Genomic DNA, 13145 nt, shown 5'->3' with positions numbered 1-13145 from the left:
CCCCCCCTTTCTGACGCCCCCCCTGCTCTTCAAGTGGATACTCCAAACTCCTCCCTCCCTTCCTGTGTCTGTACAAACTAAGTCAAATTTAAAAATCTGGACTCCCCTTTCCCTTTTCTCTCTACCTCTCTCTGTCTTTCTCTCCAAACACACACATTCATGCACACACTGAGTGTTCCAAGATGTGAACTAATCCAGTGATTTTAAGAGTTGTGTGGGACGATTGTTTAGTTTTGTGCCTTGCAGTAATTATATAGGAAGTTGTGGCTATAGAATGCTGTTACAGTTCTTCTTGGCGAGTAAGTTTACCAAGGCAGAGAAAGCAAAATGACAAAGAGCGAGAGTTTCTGAGGGCAAAGGGGGAAGAAAAGAAAAAGAGATGAACACATAAAACTGAAAATCAACTTTGTCAAAATAATTTCTACCTTTCGTCCTTCTGGGGTCCTTATACATTGTCTACATGCAGCTGTTTTTCCATTTTATTCTTTGCAACCTTTTCTTTAATTGTAGCACACCATGCTATGAAATAGGGCTGCATGATCCGTTTCTATACACTGTCCAGAAAGTGTCAAAAGGTGTCTGAAAAGCCCAAAGGCATCATTGTCAGATTGCTTGTTTTGTCTGACCGACATTAAAAGGCTGAAGTTATGCAAGATATAATCACAAACTGTGTATAAAACATAGACATAGCCACCGCAGTGGCACCTGTTTGTTTTGCGAACTCTTATTCTGAAGCCTCAGTTTTAGCATTGTGGCTATCTTGGTGTTTGGAAGCAAGGAGAGGCTTTATTTTGGCAAGCAGGTGGAGTGTTGGGTTATCTGGAAGAGCTGAGGACGCTTGGTTAGCACACCGCATCTGTAGACTGCATCCATGCATTGCACAGACACCTGCAAATCTGTGCATTAAATTCTAGACGTATTTATATGCTAGTTGGCACTAAATCTTGAGCAGAAGAGGATGGTGGCTAAAGGTACCTCTCACCACCTGTTAAGGTAGCCCAGCCTCTAATGATGCATTGCAATCAATCCCAGTCAGTTCGTGGCACTGAGCACAGCTCGTCTGCCACCCATCTCTTTGCAATGGTTGACTGTAGTTGATTGGAGGAATTTCTGAATTTTGTTTCAGATTAGAGGGTCTGTCTAGTAATAGAACGAATAGACTGACTCCATCTTACTGCCTTTTTGATCAGTCTTTGACAGAATCAGAATAGATTTGACACGTTTGCCTAAAAATATAAATATTTAAACTGTTACTAAAAGTTGCTGATTCTCTTTCTAAAGAAAGGAAAGAAGGTAGAAAAAAGAAGAAAAGGTTCCAGTAACCCAGCTCTAACTAAATCCTCCCAGCAGCGTGGCTCTCTGGCTCCCTGTGTTCTGCTTTGTCATGAATTCACAGCGTTCCTCTTGTTTGGGTTGTTTTTCTGGATCCGAACTGGCCCAATCAGGCCCTATTTGGAGCGTGGGGCGATGGGTGAATCGAACCCATCCCCACCCCCTTTCCCTGCTCCCTCTTTCCCCAAAAGAGAAACATGCAGCTCTGTGTTCTCCACTTTCCAAAATACAGCTGCTATGCAACAAAGTGTGCAAAAACAGCCAGGTGCCTGCCAGACATGCACAGATACCGCTCGCCTTCTCGCTCTGGGGGAGGCGAGCCTTCCTCAATGACTGTGTTTGTTGCGGCATTTTGTTTTGTTTATGAGTAAAACACTTGATTTCTCTAACGTGAACATATGATTTCTTTTGACAGCTTCTTCTCCACTTACTCACGCATGTACATAAACACACTTGGGCTGGTATACGTTTTGTTTTTTATACACAGGCTTCAGCCCTGCAGTTTTATGAATGGGTTGGTTGTGAAAGACTGGCTGAGGCAGCACATTGAGTTAGGGGGAGTAAACCTTCATTCATGACATTAACATGAGTTATTCCTCTACCAAAACACCTATAGAAGTACAGGCTTCTTTTCTGCCAGTCTTTGACTGACTACAGTGATACAGAGAGTTTGTTTTGCTAGGTCTTTATTTGTATTTTCTCTGTTTGGTGGAGTTAGAGCCACATGTTTGGTTTAAATGTCCTAAATTCAGTTAAGATGGGACCTCTTAAATATACATAAAAGTTACTTTAGGTTTACAACATCTTTTAGTCATGTTTTAGGCAATCAAATCCACTGAAAAGGAGTTTGTAATGTCTACAATGTAGAGGAAAAGGCGTTTAATAACTTCCAGTGGGGAAGTTAAAGCTGAACTCCTGTGTTGATTCAGAACAGCCCTGTAAAAGCCAGGGGGCCATGGGGGATTTGAGCCAGGCAGCATAGCCCGCATGTCAGCAGCATAGTTCTGTGAATGGACAGCAGTATGTGTTTTATTACAGGAGAGTGATGGGAGGTGTATGTGCAAGGAAAAAAGGGTTGATGGGATGCTCATATGCATGCCTGTCTCTTTCTGTGTTATTTACATGAACAGCTCCGCTTTCTGCAGCTGGAATTTTTCTCTTTTAAAGGAGAGCACAGACCAAAGTGGGGAACAGATGCCGTGGAAGAGGGTGAGGCCATAAAAACAACAGTAGCTTAACTTGATTGAATAATAATAGGAAGAAGCAGCAATTGCAATGACAAAGGCCAGTTTGAACATGTTGGCTGTTATGATAATCAGTGTTTATTACAACTTTAGTGTCAATTTGGATTTGACAATTAGGCATCTCTTTTAAGTACACGTTACACGTTCCATAAAAGCTAAAAATAAGTCGGTGCTTACTTTTGGCTTCACACGAGACTCTGTTACTTCCCCTTATTCCCTGGACCTTTAGAGGGGAACGTAATAAGGCATATGATTCTTGCTTCGGGTGCGAGATGTCCCGGACGAGCCCCCACTTGTTACGTTCCCCCCTAAAGGTCCTGGGGATGAGGGGAAGTAACAAAAAGTGTCCGGATTGAAAAAGGAGAGAAAGAGGCAAGCTGGTTTAATTAAAAGACTTTATTAACGTTTCAACAATACTAATTCAAAGAGACGGTCAAGCCGCTATCACTCTTTTAAAGGGAAACACAACAAAACTCAGTAGTTGGTCAAAGCCCTGGAAAGTAAGTAAAACAAAATGTTAATCACCAAACACACTCCTCTCCACAGAGCAGGAGTAATCGAGCAGGATGCACACACAGTTCACCAGCTGAGCCTAGAGCTCACCTTTCTCTGGCCTTAAGTACCTCTAACTGCTGATTGGAGTCAGCTGTACCCAACGGACGGCACTTAGGCAGAAGAGACCACACCCACACCAGGGCAATTTCAACAGACTCGAACCCCATTCACCTTAGTGGAAGTCATCTGGAGACTTTACTCACCCAATCCGTATGAAAAGACCTGTGATTGGCCCGAAAACGGAACCCAGGGCAGGTGCAGGAGTCTAGTTTACCTTCAGTCCACTTCAATCACAATATCCTGAAAGTTTATAGGGTTTTGCTCCAGTTAGGCATAAAAACAAGTTGTAAGACACTTAAAATAAGAGAGAACTGGTAAAATGACCATCTACAGTACATATACAGTTGTCCAGTATAATTACAATTATTCCCAACATTTTCAGCTCCACTTCTTCCCCCTCTTCTTCAACCCTTTCTGAAGTCATAATCACTTTAAGTTTGTAACTTTCCCAAACAGAAGTTTTGACTGTCCATGACAGAACTCAGACTTTAGCACTGTTTATACTTTACTTAACCCAACCCCATCTAAACCATTATTTGGTTTTGTCCCTTGTATGGTGGCCATCATCATGTGTACTGCAGCGCTCAACATTTTTAGACATTACCCAGCTTAGCTGCTTGAGAGAACACAAAGCTCCAACACAGTCAGTTGAGGCGTTAAGGAGTCTTTAACCTGCCGGCTTGTTCGCACAAAGTACTTGTTATGCCTAACTGAGCCCATGTGAGAATAACTTGGACAGTAAAAGTCTGGTGAATTCCCAGTAAGCAAGTGGGCATCATGTGCTCCCTTCTGCACAGGCTACCCAGACAGCACCGTCGTCTAAGAGACAAAGCCTGACACTATGTGCTAGAACTGAGAGGGGGCAACTTCAGCTTTCACAGCTCATGTAAGAAAATGACTGATATTTCGCAATTTTGCAAACTAAATTTGTCTTTAGAACCTCCTGTGTTGTCATTCCTCTCTAATTTTTTTTTCCTTGTACCAATGCTGCTGCCTTTCCATCAGTTTTACGATAAAACAAAGAAATTAGTAGATGCATGGCCAACCAGACAGTTCAGCAAACACAGTTATCAACACACCAAACACGTCCAGCTTCTGAGCAGAGGAGGTCAATGCATAGTAACCTGCTGACACACGGCAGAAGGTGTGTAGCGTGAGCTGAGAGCTGGCGTACGCTGATATTGATCCTCGCTAGTCCAGGAGAGGAACAGGAGGAGATGGAGAGGGTTGATGGATGACTTGATAAAGATAAAGCAGAGATAAATCAGTCTGTAGGAGAGGGAGGGGAAAGTGGAGGGCTAGGAGCGGGTCAAACGTGGCACGAAGCATTACGGTCAAGATCACTATCGAGAGGGCCGGGGGTGGGGGCTTTCTGAGAAGTGCAGGAAGAGCTGTGGATGTGGCATGCTCACTGATAATTTCAAGCAAGGTGTCCCGGCCTTTCAGTGTGTTATCTCCTCCTTCTGATGAGGCAGATTTCACCTCCAAATACGTAAAGGCATGCATTCTCGCAAACACGTGAACGACTGCACACTCACATCCACGAGATGCCCCGGTGGGCAGCTCATTATATCATTTCAGTAACAGTGTGAGGGGGTGGATCGATCGCTACATTAAACATTAAGAGGGGACAGCTATATTGGGGGCCGAGGGATTGAGAGTCGAGAGTCAATATTGTTCCAGATTAATTACATCCACCTCTCGCCTGTGACGGGATGTCCCTCTCATGGCACGTCCCAAGACAGGAATGTATTGTATCGCCTGCACTAAACAGCAATAAGGCTCCAAGATTTATGGCTGTTCAATGGCCATTTATAAAAAGCCAGCGCTGCACAATTGAAAGTGAAGTGGACAATAGGGAAAACATATGATTTCAGAAGATTTACCAATTAAATTCTGATCCCCTGATACTTTATTTTCTCTCCCTCGTACTCAGTTTTTCCCATTTCTCTTATAACGAGAGCAATATCAATACAAATTGATCCAGTTCACTGAGGATTCAAGGTTGTACTGTAGGAGGAATTCTGGGGGAAGAAATCTAAGTTTAGTTGTTAAGACAACAATTACACCCCTTTCAAAAAATATTGTTTCGATTTCAAAAAATGGGAAGTGATACTATGATGCTTGCAAAACTGTAGCGTCACTGTTGTTCCCATGTTTAGTGTCATTTAGATCTACATCCTGTTAGCCAATGCAACATAGTGCACCAGAGGCGTTCCAACGGCCAACAAAGTCCAGAAAACATTTGTCAGAAGTGCCACTGTGCTATCCAAAGAAATCATCTCTCCGCCCTACTGATACTATAGTACTTTCCATCAATCTCGTTAGGCTTGTTTGGCAGCTATCTGACAACCGTTCTTTAAATATTCAAGTAGCCTGAACCATTATCAGATGAGAGAAGATGATCTGTAAATCTGATAAAGCAGACACTAATGGAGCCAACACTCCTGGGCCTCCCCCGAGCAGACAGACAGCGAAGCCACTCCTGAGCCCGTTGGCTCCCAGAGACGAGGGTGAGTTCGTCTTCCTGATTGTGCAGCGGCCTTAAAAGCATGCACACATGCCCAACACATGTTTCCATGCACCACTGGACAGGCTCGAAACGGTCTGGATCACATTGGTTCGCCTAGCCTCTCTCGCTCTCTTTTTGCTCTCACTCTTGCACATTTTCACACATAAGTAGAAACTTGGCCAAAGTCAGTACCATGTTGTGACCAGATTTTGACTTTTTAAACTTCTATTTTTTTCCCCCTTTAAGGTTTTTGACGTGCACTAGATAAAGACAAGTAATTTATGGAGTCAAATGTTACAATCTTGTGTTCTTAAATACATGTGGAAGACACTCATTTTAGCTATAGTTATAGCTTGTCTTTGATAAATGAGATTTAGGTGATTTTTAAGATTTGCCCTTGGTGCTCTATTTCACAATTATTGGGCACTTTTGACTCTTAAAATGCACATGAACAATGCAGCCCTAAACTGGGAAAAATGAACAAGGAAAAGAATTGAAATTCATGATATATTTAAGTGTGTGATGTAATGCATGATACAGTGTGTGTTCTATGCTATCAGTATGGAAGCTAATAGTTCTTTAACACATAAGATGTATATATTTTCTACAAAAAGATGTACTTTAATTTTTAAATATCATTACAAAATTTAGTTTAGTGAAACGGTAAGAAAGATAATTAAACAAGGTTCCTGCAATTGTTACTAATATGATTGCTTATAATAATATGGCACCTATGATTTAAAAAAATGTGTTCTAGCTGGTAGCACCTGTATAAGGATGGGTCATTCATATTCATTGATCATGGTTCATTTTTACTGGATAAACTGATGTAAATTTCAATTCATCCATCTGAACTTTACACAGAAGCAAACTACTTCTGTTCTATTTGTCCAAAAAGTGAATTTCTTACCGCAAATTACTTTTGCCCTTGAATCTCTGCAGAAAGAAAGTAACGCAGCATTTCCACAAGCAGAGAGGGAATCCTAATGAGCATGTGCAATCACACTAGCTCGTTTTTGGACTGAGGAATTGCATGTTAGCGCTATCCCTGGTCTCCATATGTACATCGACTTGACCGTTTTTTTGACCATGACAAATGGTGTAAAAATTGAAAGAAGTAATGCAATAAAGCATTTGTTTCTCTGTTTACTAGGCCAAAACATTCACTTCAACATGCGGTATTAGTCATTTAATATGAAGCTCAAAAATCAGGTACACAGCTGCGATCTATTTATTTTTATCTGTTTAGTGTTTAAAAAAGAGAACCCACACAAAACAAACTATATAAACTTAGAATTAGACCATAAGCTTGGTCTCGCAAAGTAAAATCCACCAGTCTGTGCAAAACTTTGACTGTCAACACATGCATTATAGGTTTGATGTAACCTACACTTTAAATGCTTTTAGATTCTTTTATACTGTGCCAGGCATTCTCCTATTATGTCTCCACCACAATGTATTCACTAAGCAAATAACGTGATTCACAGCCTCTGTAAATCAATAACTTCCTTTTTAACCTTTAAAACCATCGTGGCATAATTGGCATCCTTGTTATTATTGATCACTCACCACAAGAGATCAATTGGAAAGAGTGGGAGACCAGGTGTAGGCCATCTTTGCAGCTTGCTTTTAACGTGGCTGTGCAGCACGCTGAGGCCACGTGTCATTCGTTCTGCACATGTACAGCACATTTCATGTGAGACGGGAACCAGATCTCCAGATAACCTCGAGAAGATCCCTCCAAGAGTCCGACTTGAATCTTATTTGTATGATTGGACGCATTAAGTGTGTATTTACGTTAAGCTTCACAAGTTCCTCGCTTTAGCAAGATCCAGTCACCCTGTTTGACACCGAGGCTGATGTCCAATGAGTTATTGTGAGCGAGGCTGTCGTGTGCTGCAGACTTCCAGAGGCTTAGCACTTGGCCAAGCAGCATATAAACATCCAACGTAAGACTCTCCAGATGCACTCCTGTCTTCAGATTGGATTTCCCTACACTAGAGCCTTTAATGGTAGGAAATAATCTGTCCAAAATAAGATGGAAGAGTTCATAGCCAGGTCTCGTCAACTGCACGCAGCAGCTCCTTCACTTAAGATATTAAAATATTTTTGACTGATACAGTTCATGAAAGTTTAATCCCATCATTCTGTCTCTTTCAATCAAGGCGATTGTAGAGATTTTTGCAAAAACTGGTTTAAAATATCAGTCGGTGTCAGTACTATTTGTGTTTTTGTGTGGAACCCCAATAGTGTTTCCTGACATTTTCACCCCAACTCCATATGGCTCAGCTGAGGAGACCATTGTGTAGTGAAGAGTCTGTGTGGGGATCGTGCTTGCTTATGCCATTTGTTTGTGGTAGGTGTCTGTTGAATGGAAACCTACCCAATGTAATTATCCCTCTACTTCCTAAAGCACTCAACCATGACCATCACCTTTCACCCTGCATCCTCCCCCTCTAAGAGCCAACATTTACATATGTAAGAGCGCATCTCCACCCTGTCTTTAGCTCAGGGTTATCCCTTTACATAGGGCTCAAAAAAGGGTGCAAATGGCAAAGAATACGACAAAATAAGGAAGGAGGAGATGAGATGTGTTTGGATTGAGGAAGAGCCCTTTGACCTTAAGAGGTGGTGGGAATCTAACAGACGTTGCACACATTTTATACACTCCTGTGCATGAAATGTGGAAAGGCATACACATCACTACACTCGCATACATTTATTTTACCGTATATACTTCTGTGTTATCTCAAAATTGTCTGATTTACAACACAAAAGCTGTTGTGTACTGTATCTGTCTCTTGACTTCTAAACACCTTTCAGTTTCCTCCGTGATCCATGTTTAAGTTCACAAACTGTCCCTCCCCCTAAAACCATGAAATATGAGGGTCTCTGTGATGATGTAACATTTAACAAAGCAGTTAGAGGAGGTTATACTGCCCCAAATAAAAGCAGGAAGAGAAGTGAACGTGGAAGAACATAACTCTCCCTGGATCCGTTTACAAGACTGCCAGCACCGTATAAACTTTAGCTGCAAATTTGACATCATTTGGACAGAGAGATTTACTGTGATATACCAGAGAGTTTGTAATAGTTGGGGGAGACCAGAGTTTGTTTTAATGACTATTCCTGGAGCTGGATGTTACACTTCTTCCCAGATTATGTTTTAAGATACACCAGCGGCTTGGCTTTAAAGATGGCAATGTCCCAACATTTTTTTTTTTATTGTGGCAATCCCCAATTTTTCATTCTAGCTCTAATATATCAAAGTTTTACTGTGTCAAGAAGAAGATTTTCTGCATGCACACGTGCACCTTAAACAATATACACTACCTGGGGGGAAAAAAGTCCCCACTTGGATTTAACTAAGCAAACAGGTAAGAGCCTTCCACTGGATAATTACTGCAGTGAATAATATGTTTCAGCTGGCAACAGGTTATTTAACCCCAACTGATGCACTCAATAGCTTATTTCTTAAAGCACCATGTAGGAAGACACATCCCGTGTTCATGGAAAAGATGTTATTCCACATCTGAAGAGTTAGTTATTGATGGGCCGCATCAAGTGAAGAAAAAAAAAACCTAAGAAAATCTACTGAAACAAATAAAACTGAGTTAATAATGCTGTCCATTAAACCTGGAAGGACATAGTGGTGAATAATAGTCATCTCTGAGAAATAAATGCAGTCAGAAACTGGAGGTTCATTAAACACTTGGTGAAATAAAATCATTGAAATCAGCAATAAAACTGTTGATTGTGTTTAACAGTGAAATTAAGAACATTTCCACGCTCACAGTGTAAAAAGAATTCGAGGGATTGTGACTAAACAGCTGTGTAGCCTTAAGAAAACCACTTATCAGTGAGGCTAATCAAAATTAAAGGCTTTAGTTTGCTTGGGGAGCATAAACGCTGGACTCTGGAGCAATGGTAAAGAAAACACTGTATGGTCTGAATCCAGATTTGCCCTGGTCCAGACCAATGGATGCCTCTGGGTAAGAAGAGAAGGGGATGAAGTGACGTTCCCATCACGCCTCGTGGCTACCGTACAAGCCAGTAGGGGCAGTCTTATGATGTGACCTGAAATGAGGTCAGAAAAAAAAGACCAGGTTTTTCCATTTTAAATGGAGTTTTCTTTTGTATTCGCTGCTGGCACAGACATATTCCAGGATGATAATGCCAGGATTCGTTCAACTCAAACAATGAAGAAGTGGTTTAGGGAGCATTTTCACTCATGGGTTTGATACTACAGATACAGGGATGTGCTGGAGAAGCCATTTTTAGCTCCAGTCAGCTCAGTGGACCACTTTATCTAAAGCAAGTTAATATGTTAAAGACTTAACTGGTCTTAAGGGTTAATTACAAAAACCCACCCTTTTCCAGTTACGTAAGTACACATGTGAAAACTGTTAGAAGTGATACATTTGGCTCATTGTATGATGTCTGAAGCATCGCCCGCGGGGGTATTTCTTTTGGGGAAGAAAAAACAAAAAGAACTTTCTTTGTACAAGAACTCTATGACAAGTTTCATGAGAAATTCGAAGCAACAAAATGTCCACAAACGGAAACAATACAACTTTGTGTGCTTCCTTAGCAGAAAGATACAAAGTGGCCCGAACCAGAAAAAAAGAGAGGCCATCAGAGCCTTACAGGTCCTAAAACTGATGGCATGGTACTCTTAAGAACTAGATTGTAATATCTGGGGAGTAGCACACATTTTAGCATAGCTGAAAGAATTAAAAAATGTAAGATGATAAATTTGAGTAATGGAGTGCAATCTGCCCCAGGGCACAGGAGATTTGGCTGCTTAAAATAGGCCTCTGAACACTTATGTATAGTAAACAATCCCCAGATTTCATAAATCATTGTCACTTGTTAGTGTAGATAAACATTAACAATAGATAGTCTAGATGGATCCGTGTTTCTAAGGGACCCAGCATGTTTAGGCCATTGTCAGCACAGTGCTTTTCCAAATCACACGTTATCATTCATTGCAAGTGCGATTGTGTTCCTTTAGTGAAAATGACAGCAGATTCTCTCAGAAATTGCTGTATTCATGTTTCACCAACTCTGTGTGTGTGTCTAATTGAAGTCCCCATGCGACAGCAGTCACACTCGCAGGCAAATTACACAAACACACAAATCTGCATGGTGCTCATTTACCAGATTAATTAATATTCCAGAAAGGTCACACACAAATAACTCAAACACACACACATACCCAGACCCTTCTGAGTACAGCTGACGCCGTTACCCGGCCGGTCTCTTTGAAATGGAACATCATCATGAACTGAAAGCCACATCAAGGGCAATATTCCTGCCAATCGCATTAGCGGCTCTGCTTGGCCGCGCTGTGAGTGGACACTCTCTGAGGATTGTCTGCAGTTCATGACCAAGACAGAGAAAGATGGGGATGTCAACAGACAAACACGGCTGTATTATTAGAGCAGCGGTCATGTGCCACCCTCTGTGTGCTAGCAGACAAACTGTCGGAGACTTAGAGGAGGCTGGAATCCCATCGCGTCTGTCTGGGAAATCTGGGTAAATGCTCTCTAATCCTGTTGATCCTCCACTAAAGCCAACACTTCCTCACCTGCCTGCCTGCCATGGGAGAGTAAGTACAGACCAAAAATAGGAAGGATATGATGATGAGCAGCGCTCTGAAATCACATAATTTATCATTTAATGTGTTTGCTTTCTCAAAGGCATTCAGGTTAAAGTAAAACAAACACTCGAACAGGAATTGCAAGTTTGAATCCACAGCAGTTGGCAGAGGATTTTGGATATGCGTAGGTGTTATTGAAAATGTTTAAAAAGGGTATTTGTGACACATGCTCAGAGAGGGAAAATAATAAAGGGCAGGGCAAGGTATATTGGACAGCAGTTGATGTCACACCCTGTAGTATATTTTTGTTTTGTTTCTTATTTTACTGTAAATGGGACCATATATAAAATGTTCTGCTGTGTGTGAAACTAGTGAGTGAGAAGCAAAAAACTCGGGTGAATTGTTGGCATTTCCAAACTTTTTTTTATCAACTAAATATTATTATTATTACTTTAGCGATAGCGTTGTGTAAAGGTATTACACTTGTACAGTCCTGCAAAACTAAGTACATCCCATTATTCAGTAACTTGTAAAAACCACCTTTAGCAGCAATGTTTTCAGGTAATGTTTTCTATATGATTTCATCAGTTTCTCAGGTCACTGTGGAGGGACTTAAGCCCTCTTTTCTTTACAGTGTACATGAGTTCATCAAGGCTTGCAGACATTTGTTTATATCAGTTTCAATCAGGTTTAGGTGTGGATTGCACCACTGCATCCATCTCATAGGTTTTTCTGTTGTAGATTTGCTGCTGTGCTTGGGATGACACTCTTGTATGTCTCTGTTTGGCCCAAGCTTTAGCTGGAGGGCAGATGGCCTCAATGACTGCAAAACAAGCCCAGATCATCATATGTTGTATATTGTACCCAGACATCTCTACTTTGGTCTTATCAGTCCAAAGGACACTGTTCCAGAAGTGTCGTGGTTTGTTCAGTTGTAACTTTGCAAACTTGAGCTCTGCCACCAAGAGGTCGTCGCCTGGCAACCCTTCCAAATAATCTGTCTTTTTCTAATTATACTCTCCTGAACGTTAACATTTAACACACCGAGGCCTGTAGAATCTGAGATGTAGCTCTTGACCTTTTTTTGGCAGTTTGTTAAGCATTGAATGGTAGGACTATGGGGTGGAATTGTGTTAGCACACACTGGAAAGCTTCAGACCAGCAAACTGACAAAGCTTCTGAAGAGTCCTGCAAAATAATAACTCTTTTCATGTGACTACACATGTTTGTTGACCGAGTGTGCAACCATTTAATGAAAACTATTTTAATGTTGCCATTTTATTTCTTTTTTTAACAGCAGATCCCTGAGGCAGTTTGTGGTTTATGTCACTGTAATGTTGTGTCAGTTTCCATTTTGTTTCACTTTCTACCTCCTGCTTTAGTGGGACAGTCATTTTGGGCTTCATTCAGTAGAGCCAGACTTCTTTTTCCTCCTCTTTTTGTGAATGGACGATGCTATATAATTACCTGGGTTGAGCTTTCAGTGTGGTCTGCTCCGTCAGCTCCACACCCACTGAACACACACCCACACACAAAAGGGATATACACTTTTATGCACGCAGCCCACTTAGAGACTAGCCGAGATTGCTAATACACACGCGCGCTCCTGCACACATGCGCACACTTAAATACATGCCTCCCCAGCTGGAAGTGCGCAGCTGCTGCTGTTTACCCTGTCGGGACCAGAAAAACATCCTGTACAGTTCTCCGGGTGAAAACCTCCCCTCACATAATAAACACAAGCCCTCGGCACATTTTGAAGCTCCACTTTGGGTGGTTTCTGTGGCCGTCGAGGCAAAGGTCCCCTCCAGCAGTCTGGCTTGATGGACAGTTTGGTGTG

The 13145-nt window shown here is 41.6% G+C and overlaps 1 protein-coding gene across 4 annotated transcripts in view; it reads left to right on the top strand.

The window, feature by feature from the left end:
- The window catches only part of etv4 (ETS variant transcription factor 4), a 39218-nt gene that overhangs the window by 13551 nt on the left and 12522 nt on the right, over positions 1-13145 (top strand). The window contains exon 1 of one of the 4 annotated variants that reach the window (XM_014335653.2): positions 4572-13140. The exons of the other annotated variants lie outside the window; for them this stretch is intronic. The gene's annotated coding sequence lies outside the window, so the exon portion shown is untranslated. Of the gene's footprint in view, positions 1-4571; positions 13141-13145 lie in introns of those variants that run through there. 4 annotated transcript variants of the gene reach the window in all.

The sequence above is a fragment of the Haplochromis burtoni genome, unplaced genomic scaffold (assembly GCF_018398535.1).
Source record: "Haplochromis burtoni strain Fernald_Lab_line unplaced genomic scaffold, NCSU_Asbu1 Contig_6, whole genome shotgun sequence".
NCBI classification, from domain to species: Eukaryota; Metazoa; Chordata; class Actinopteri; order Cichliformes; family Cichlidae; genus Haplochromis; species Haplochromis burtoni.
This window is presented reverse-complemented; position numbering and strand designations above follow the sequence as displayed.